The sequence below is a fragment of the Zonotrichia albicollis genome, chromosome 1 (genome assembly GCF_047830755.1).
Source record: "Zonotrichia albicollis isolate bZonAlb1 chromosome 1, bZonAlb1.hap1, whole genome shotgun sequence".
NCBI classification, from domain to species: Eukaryota; Metazoa; Chordata; class Aves; order Passeriformes; family Passerellidae; genus Zonotrichia; species Zonotrichia albicollis.
Genome location: NC_133819.1, coordinates 47,075,549 through 47,085,188, shown reverse-complemented (window position 1 = coordinate 47,085,188; position 9,640 = coordinate 47,075,549).

The window sequence follows — 9,640 nt, the reverse complement described above, 5'->3', positions numbered from 1 at the left end:
TTTTTTTTTTTTTCTTTTTAAATAAATCCTTCTCAAAATTACAAAAGCAGATCCAAGCAGTCACAGTGACTCAGCTGTAGAACCATAAGCAGTCCACACTGCAGATTAAATTTGCAATTGGTAATATCATTGTGCAGCACTGTGAAAATGTAAAATCACTCTTTTCCTACTTGCTACATGCAAAGATTTACATCAAGCCAGAACAGCTGCTAGAAGAGGAAAAGAAAGAACTAACATCCTCAAGGGGGTTTGAAACCATCTCCCCCAACTGCCTGTTTTACCAGTACTGTGATCTTGGCCGGGTTTATCTGAAAGAGAGAAAGGAGACAGACTCAAAAGCAATATATGAAGGGCACTCATTCAGATGAATATTGCAGGGAGTGGTATTTCACCACTTTTCTGTGACATTTTTTTACTTCCAAAGATAGCAATCATGATATTTTTAATCTGAAATCCACCCAGAGCTACTGCAGGTGCTGCTCATTTCAGTCAAGTCTACAAAGATTAAAACTGATTAAGTGTTAGAGAGGAGTGATGAATTCCAAATACTGATATGCTCATTAAGATAATGCATTTATAGTGATTGCTTACAAGTGTAATAGCCTTTCTCATCGAATCTGGTTCTCTTTGTTCCTTGGTCATGTGACAAAATAGAACCATCAAATCTCTGAAAACTGGAATTTTACTCCTTTATACCAATGTAGTGTCAAGAAGGGCATCAATTTTTCAGGTACCTGGTTTCACAGTCTGTTCTTTATCTCTCTTTTTGTATCTTATTCCTGTTCTCATAAGACAGCTGTCTCAACAGTGCTTAAATAGTATCACGATGTTGTCCAAATTCTGGCTTTCTCCCAGATAAATTAAACAATGTTTTTGTATTCCTTTTGATTTCAATGTCAGAATTTCCATTGACAACAATAGGAACAGGAAATCTCTTTCATTATCCTGTGAGTTTCTTCCTGCTACCCAGCCATGGTCTTGTTCATCCCCTCTGTTAAGATGCTCAGTTTTCTCTGTGTCCTGCTGGGATGAGGTTTGGAGTTTGCTTTGCTCAGACTTCACTCAGCCACTGGTTTCCCTGTGCCACTTCAACATGTCCTAGAAGATACTGGAGTGCTTGGCTGATTTTGATTCTACATTAATAATCATTATTTTGTTTCCATCCCAAACCAAGGATGCAAAAATCATGTTGGAAGCTGGACAACCATTTTACCTCTGTTTCTTCCATTGCCCAATATGGGTAACCATGGCTTGAAGGGAAGAGGCAAAGCCATGCAGAATATAACTCTGCTTTACAAATCCCATAAACTGAAGAAGGCTTGCTGAACTGCACTTATAAAAGACAAGTTCTTCAGCTTTGATAAGAAAACAACCAAGATGAGGAATCCAGTATTTCCTCCTCATGGTGATTCCCTTCACTAGTTAAAAACATCCAAAATCTGTAAAAGCTTTTTGAAAAGGGTGTGATTTTTATGTCTGTCCTTCCCATTGTGTGTGGAAGGGTATTGAATGACCCCTTGTTTCTTGTCCCCGATGTCCTTTGATGCCCTGATAATTCTCTTTGTTGTCCATTATTATTATCTCTAGTCGCTTTCTACTCTTGGGCTTAGCATCCACAGCACCACTTTCTTTAGATAAAGGGGACATTCTTTTCCCCTTGATTCATAATTTGGTGCTTGATTGTACTCATGCACCTTTTGTATAGTTTTAATGTACAGAATATCCTTGTCCTGCTTTTGTGAACACTCAGCCCCCATCAGTGTTTATCTGTTTGACATCTGCATAGCTTAGCAGAAGGGATTTCCTTTACATTTTCAAATCACTGATAAGTATACTGAATCAGATCAATATGATATTTCTCCACTTTCTTTTTTTGATCTGCCTACAGGGTTCATATTGCATAACACTTGGTGGCAAAGCAATTGCAAGAGCCCTGGGGAAAGGACTTTTTGGTGGAAGGTGATTTCTCAATGCCCTCTTTGCCTGCACAGTCCTGGCAGAGGGCACCTGCAGGCAGCTCTGCCTGTCCCCCATTAATCCCCTGCATTTCCTCCCGTCCCTTTTCTGTATAGCAAGTGGAGCTGGAGGATTAGATGGAAAGGAGACCTCTGCCATCAGGGATTGTGTGGGGATTGCTCTGGATTTCAACACACTGCAACATGGTAGCAGGGGAATTTCTGATGCACTGTAAGGGATTTATGCAATGGGGTGGCAGGTGAAAGCCCTAAATGAGGGGGTTTGGTATGCCAAAATGTCATGCTGCAGTTCTGATTGTAGCTGTGGGTTGTAGTAAACAAGCTTTCCTGATAGTCACTGTACTTAAAAAGCCTTTTTTTCCCCCTTCTGCTTTTCAGCAATGCTTTAAAGAACTTAAAAGCAGCTTTAGAGCAAAAGTGCTACTTCTGTCTCTCTGCTTGCAGGTATGCCACCTGAAATAGTATGAACCATAAATTACTTTAATAGATAACAGCAGAAACTTCAAAAATCTTTGTGATTTAAACTTCAGAGGCAGCTAATGCTGCAATTCAGAAGAGGAAAACTGGGAAACTGCAGTCGTATTTTGTGCTGCTGGCTGAAAAGTTCATGAAATGACTTCAGCTAATCATATAAAGATTGTCAGTCAATAGAGCAGCGGTTCTGTGTTTAAACGGTTTAATGACTCCACTGGTGAATGTCCTGTAGCTTGATAATCATTTGTCTTTGAGTTAATTATCTGAGTCATATTAGCTTTGTGAGGCAGAAATGGAGTGGTGGGCGGCTTTTATTACACCATAGAAATATTAAAATCAGACTGCTGTACTGTTAATCTTGAATAAGAATGTATTGGCAGAGACAAGCACTTAGGGCACTTTCACCCTGGAGCTCACCTTCTCCTTGAACAAACAGCAAAGCAATCAGGCATGCTGAGGCTTTTATCCAAAAGCTTTTACTTTACTAAAAAAGACAGATGTCAGAGTTGGTGTGACTGTCTCCTAGACAGAGGGGTGGTGTATCTGCAGAGACAGTGTCTAAGAATGCAGCTGGGTGCAGCAGCATGCAGAGTATCCAGACTGGCTCTGAATATGGGTAGAATGACCAGGGTACTATGGCCCCAGACTTTTTGCCTGTAACCTTATGCATGCACAAGCTTGCCATCCAGAGGGCTGGTCAAATGATGGGATTGGACATGGCTTTTGACCATGACTAAATATTTCCAGATTTAGTCTGATTCCTTCTCTCTGCAGTCTGGTGTTCAGGCTGCAGATGCAAGTGCATGGTACAAGTTACCCCACAGAAACCAGGGTTTCCCCAGGGTGAGAAGATGAGAAAAAAGATGAAAGAGAAGATAAAATGAATCCCCAAACTCTCCATGAAGAGAGTGTGTAGGAGCGTCGGGGGGTAGCACGGTCAGGACGGATGGAGACGAGAGATCTCTGAAGCCAGGTCGTGGAACTTGGGGTTCATTGCAAAGGGCCTGGGTGCAGGGCCCTGCTGGAATTTGGGGTTCATTGCAAAGGGCCTGGGTGCAGGGCCCTGCTGGGAGCTGCCAGCCACAGCTCAGAGCAGGCCCGAGAGAAGATGAGAGGGTAAGAGAGCAAAAGCATCAGAGAGTAAAAGGGGTAAGAGGGTGAAGTTCCTGTTACAACACAATAAATCTTCTTCTGTGTTGAATATTCTGATTCTCACTAACCAATCTAGTACAATATACAAATCTTTTAACATTTACATGCAGCCGATAAGAATCACTATATTACCATACTGTGTTACATTTTAAACCCTAAAAACTACTCTTTGGTCCCCTTCTTCCAAGTTGGTAGGGTCTGCTCGGACCCTTGGTCCTGCCTGCAAGCAGAGGGTCTTGTTCCATCAAAAGGGGTTTGCCTTCAGTCTTGCCACATTATTGTTTTCCAGTTGTTCAGTAACTAAGGGATCTCAAAGCTTGCTTTCATTTCAGTCTTGCTTATAGTCTCTATATTCTCAAAATCTTTTGCCAGGCAACCATATTTATAAGGCTTTCCTGTTTCATCTTCTCCAACAGAGTGACACCTGTGAAATACTCCAAGCCCACTTTTGAAAGCCTATCTATGACTTTTGTCACAGTCTGGGGGCAGGGTGGCACATTTCATTGAGTTTAAGACCTTTTTGTCTATTGGGACCTTTAAAGCAGGGATTTTATGCTGCTTAATCCCAGTTTGTGGTGGGAAGGAGTAAAATCCATGAGAATTCTGATCTTGACTGGCGGAGGATTGTATTTTCCCTGAGATTGCCTTTAGTTCCTATAGATGTGACTCTGAGCATACTTGATGATCCAGGAATTATGTTATACCACTGCCAAACCCATAAAAATGTCAAGAAGGTGTATGAGGTTTGTGCAAAAATCCTGGAAAGATCTGTGTCCCATAGTGTCATCAAATACATGCTGTTTCAAGACTTCTGGTATTCTATGATATTCCTGTCTCTCCTGTCTGTGGTGTAATCTGAATCCACTGAATTTCAGTGGATTCAGCAGGGTATCAGGGCATTCTTTCAAGAAATAGGAATGACCTGTGAAAGAGGAAGCAAGCATTACTTATTTCACCACTGTCACCATTTCAGTGGTTCCTCCCATCCCATTTCTAAGGTGTTTTGTTAGATAATTCTATGTCAGTGTGCACTATTTTTCTCCTAGCATTTTGCTTGGCTGACCTGAAGAAAAGTCTCTGCAACCTGTTTTTTAAATGTCAGTTTGTTTTGAGGTGGTAGTTAAATCAGTTCAGTCCTGCCTGAAATAGTAAATGTAAACACATTAAACAGGTCTTGTGCTCTTCCTGAACAGAGCCCGATCAACTCCTACTGAAACCAGCCAAAAGAATCTTCCTGACTTGTGATACGGCTGGGTTAATCTACCAGAAATATTTATTCATCACCCAATAGGCCTCCTCCAACAATGCAAACTGAAGTTCATGCTGCTTTATCTAAGAAAAGAAATTAAATTGATTAGATACTTTCAAAATATAGCAGCTTAATTGCCTTCAGGCTTTTGCAAAGTCTCCAGCTGGCTAGACTACTAATCTTTTGCAATTATTCTCATAATTATAAAATTAAAATTATGCCTGTTTTCTGATGATTGATTGTGGTTCAGAATGGCTCACACTGGAGTTCCTCGATATATGGATGTAGGCCTGATCTAATGAACCCACCATATCTTCAATGGAAGGTGATAAAGACCTGCTGAGATGCATAAACAGAGAACCTGGCTCCAAATATTAAACAGGTCCAAATGTGTAATGCTGAATTCCCACCAGGCCCTTTCTGATATCTGAGTCCCTGTGTGAGCCATACCAACAGCTTGCCTCCATATATTGTTAATTAGGTATCTCACCCACGGCTTTGGAATTTGAAATGAGCGTTTACCGTAGGCATGCAGTATGGTGCCTTGCAGTGATTCTTCCTGGCCAAGAAGTGCTCTTTAGGAAAACTGAGGCAGACCCATTTGCCCCCTCTTGAATCAGGTTAGACCAATTTGCATGAAACTTCTCTCTTTATTTCCCTTTTGGTAAGAATGAAGACATTTTTCCAGACTCAACAAGAAACCCCAAGCCACATGGAAATTTTGGTGTAGGAGGGAAGATAGGCTAAGAAGGAGGGAAGGAGCTGCAGAGGGGTGTGAAAGCAGAGGCAGCTTGTCCTGGTTTTGCCTGAGCTAAAGTTAATTTCTTCTAAGTAGCTGGCAGAGTGATGTGGTTTGGACTGAGTATGACGATAATGTTGATAACATGCTGATGTTTTGGCTGTGGATGAGCGGTGCTTACCCTGAGACTTCTCGGTGTCTCGTGCTTGACCACTGAGCAGGTGCACAAGAAGCTCGGAGGGAGCATGGCCAGGACAGCTGACCCCAGCTGGCCAAAGGGATACTCTGTACCAGAGAATGTCATGCCCAGTATTTAAACTGGGGGACTTACCTAGACAGGATTACTGGGTGTGGGGATGAGGTTTGGCATTGGTCAGCACATGCTGGTCAAGTCTATTGTGCATCACTGGTTTTTCTTGGGCATTCTCTTTTCCTCTCTTTCTTTTTCAATTTATTATTACTATTATATTTTACTTTGTTTCAAACATTGAGCTGTTCTCAGCCTACAAATTTTTGTGGCAGGGGAGTGAGCAAGCAGCTGCGTAGTCTATAGCTGCCAGCTGGGGTTAAATCACCGCACAGCTCCAGGGTGCTCCTCTGTGAGGGTCTTTTCCTAGAATAGGAAGTCATGAGATGAGTCTGAGGGGTTCATTACCACAGAGTGGATGCTGGACATCATGGGGGAGTGGAGGTCAGGAAATGTCTCTTTATTTCTAGCCCTGGGGACTTTGGATCTAAGAAGCTACGTGAAGACCTCGCTTCAGCAGGTTGCTTAACCCTATAGCCAAGGCCATGGTGATGCTGAAGTGCCTCTCTTCTCCATTTGATTCAGGAAATACTCTGCATCAAAAAACTTCAAAGTTCTCTCAAAAATAATAATTTGCTAGAAAAGCTTGATTGACAGTAACTATTTCCAGATGACCCTATACCTTGTGCCACATTACCAGCCCATTCTCTGGGGAATATTCTGGGAAATGCCAAGTGTTTGATGACATTTGAATTTTTACTATGAATTATCTGGCACCCACAGCATCTCATAAACACCATAATGCTGAGTCACCTTTAAATTGCTATTTTGGTCCTATATTAAAATGGAGCATGCTTCTTCCACCTACATTACATATATACAAATCTGTAATTCCCCTGTCTAGGTTTTTAAAAACTCTCTTGGAATAATCCTCTCAAGGAGAAGATTAAGCCATGAGGTCCAAATGGGACTTGGTGATATTTTGCTACTTGATCACTTTGAAATCTCCTTTCATTCCCTAGAAGCTACTTGAAGTGCCTTTTAGCTTTTAGCATGATCAGGGGAGTCTGATTTATCTTTAATTTTCTGTGTAAAGCATTTAAGGGGCCCAAATCCTTCAAGTTAAGGGCACTTTATCAATTTATAGATGCAAGAAATTTTCCCTTTGGCATTAGTCTTTCCTGCCCAGGAGGCTGAATTCTGCTGTCACTCCATATATAACTTCTGCAATTACAGGCATTTAGTCCCCTCTTTGTAAAACCATGTGTGAAGGAGGTAGAGTGGGAGCCCAGACAGTGGTGAGTGGATCCAGGCTGCCTGCAAGCCCCCAGTGTAGCTGTGGGTTGCTGCTCCAGCACAAGGTTGTTGTGTGAGAAGAGAGTGAGTGTCTTGGGCAGAGAGGACAGAGGATTAAGCTTCAAAGAGCACTGCTTGTATAACTCTGCTCTCATCAGTATTGATCTCACCCTGGAAGCCTGAGCAAAATCAAAAAGGCCAGGCGCTACCTTGTACTTTCCTGAAATCTGTGATGTGAGTTGGCAGGGCAGCAAGGGGGAGGGCATGCTCATGCCTGAAAGTTCATTGGCTTTTCCAGCTCTCTCAGTTTGGCTTAAGAGGATATTATCCCCCCAAATAGAAGTCCCCTTTGATACTGCTCATATTAGATCTCCTTGCTGCACCATTACAGAGCTATGACCATTAGAAAGACCCAAAATTAGAGGAACAATTCCTGGTCCCTTTGAAAATCTTGTAGAGAAAACTTTTTTTTGCCTTGCCTTGCCTCGCCTTGCTGTGGATATAGACCTCAATAAACAGCCATAGCAGAAACTAGAAGGGCTCTCTTATAACCCAAAACCTTGTTTCCAGCCCATACAACAAGGTCTGGGTAGGCTGATCACTGTATTAGAGGAATTTATTCATTTATTCCAGGGGGCAGAGTTTGTTGCAGACTTATGTTTTAAAGTAGCTTTTTTTTCCTTTTCCCACTGACATTATTGTCTTAATAGGCCGCAGAAATATCCCTTTTTCAGCTTTCCACTTTACCAGCCCCAACAAACCAAAAGCTCAGCCTGTTCTTTTCCATGTTTTCTCTTTCTCTTGTTTAACACCCAGTGGTCTCATCAGAGAACAACAGTGACACTCACACAGTCTTAGAGCTTTTCTGACAAATGATTCACCAGACACCTGTGGAGATCATGCTAGCCCCCTGACCCCACTGGCTGTGGTGGTGTTGGTAACCAGGCATCCTCTGGCTGAGGATTCTCAAGGCTTTCTTCTCTTCAGACATTTCCAGCTGAAGAGTTCCCAATTTACAACAGAATTTCTTGTATCGATGTAATTGATTGTTAACATTGCATTGTAGTTATCACATTTCTGCTATTTGGGTCCTGAAGGTCATCCTTCTATGTGATGCCTCAGACTCTGTTCATTTTTACTGTTTATTAAAATTGCTGAATTTTAGCCCATTTTCATTTGCCTTGCTTGGGACCAAATCAACAACTAAGATTCTAATTACATACCACTGTAACCAACTCAGCCTGAGAAATCAGCAATGTCTATTTGTAAATTCATGCATATGTTTGTATGCCTAACCCTCTACTCCCATATTTTATGCATACTCAGAATAAGATGCCATCAAAAATGACAAAAGATTATTTAATGAGCCATTCAGCCATAATGCTTATCTAAATTAAACACTATGTAAAATAAATTAGTTTGCTAAAGAAAATGAAGCATATTTTACCTTTCACTAAAGATTGCATTTACTCCACAAATTAATCACATTTCTCTAGATTGATGAATAAAGTGAAATCCCTTCTCCTGTAAGCACCAAGGCTCTGTGTTGGAAGGTACACACAGATAGCTTCTACACCAGTTTATCTTTATTTGTGGAATGATTCGTCTCTTGATGACCAAAGGCATTTGTGACCACAGCACATATGTATACAGTTGTTTTTTTAGTGTACCTTCTACCATTTCTTTATTCCTTTGTTCTTTTTCCATCAAGTGTTTATGAAAAGTAAATGCAATCCTTGTGAAGGGTAAAATGAAGTGGCAGGTAGTGTGAAGCCTTCTGTGTTCTTGTTTGCAACATATCTGCATAAACAAGGAACGAGGACTTCTGAAAGGACACTGAACTTGAGGCCTCTTGTCAGCAAGGGTATTCATTGTAAAGAGGGCCAAGTGACTATTCTCACTTATCTTGGCTAATAGTTACCCCAAATCTTGAGAAATTCCTTGCCAGTGTTGTGGGGTGTTCAGCTGGGTTATTTTTCTTTTGTTTTTTCATAGGGCCCTATGGTTTGAGAGAGGATTTTCCTGATTTCCTGCATCTTGTATTGTCAAGATAATACGTAATCTGAGTAGACATGAAGATTTCTGTTGTTCAAATGTAAGGGTTTGAACTGCAATAAGTATTAGACTTGCTTTTACTTCTCTTTTGTGTCTTTAGAGATTGCTATTAAGAGGGGTCTGGTGCTTGCAATACCTTATACTCCAAAAGCACACTTCCATAATGACATGTGCTTGATTCCTATGAAAACAATTCATATTTAAATGCTTAGGTAACATGTAGAGTATGGACCTTCATTCATTTATGCCTCACAAAAATTGCAGATATGTAAGAATATTTTTTTTTGTTACTCTGTGGAAGTCAAATCATTCTGTGTCATCTCAAAGAGTGTAATTATATTTCTATGAAAAATATCTTTCAAAAAGAGCCGCAAACCTACAAACAACAAAGTAATGGCTAAATTTTTCTTTTCTTGGAATGACAATGCACTTCTTAGCACTTGTTTGGCAAT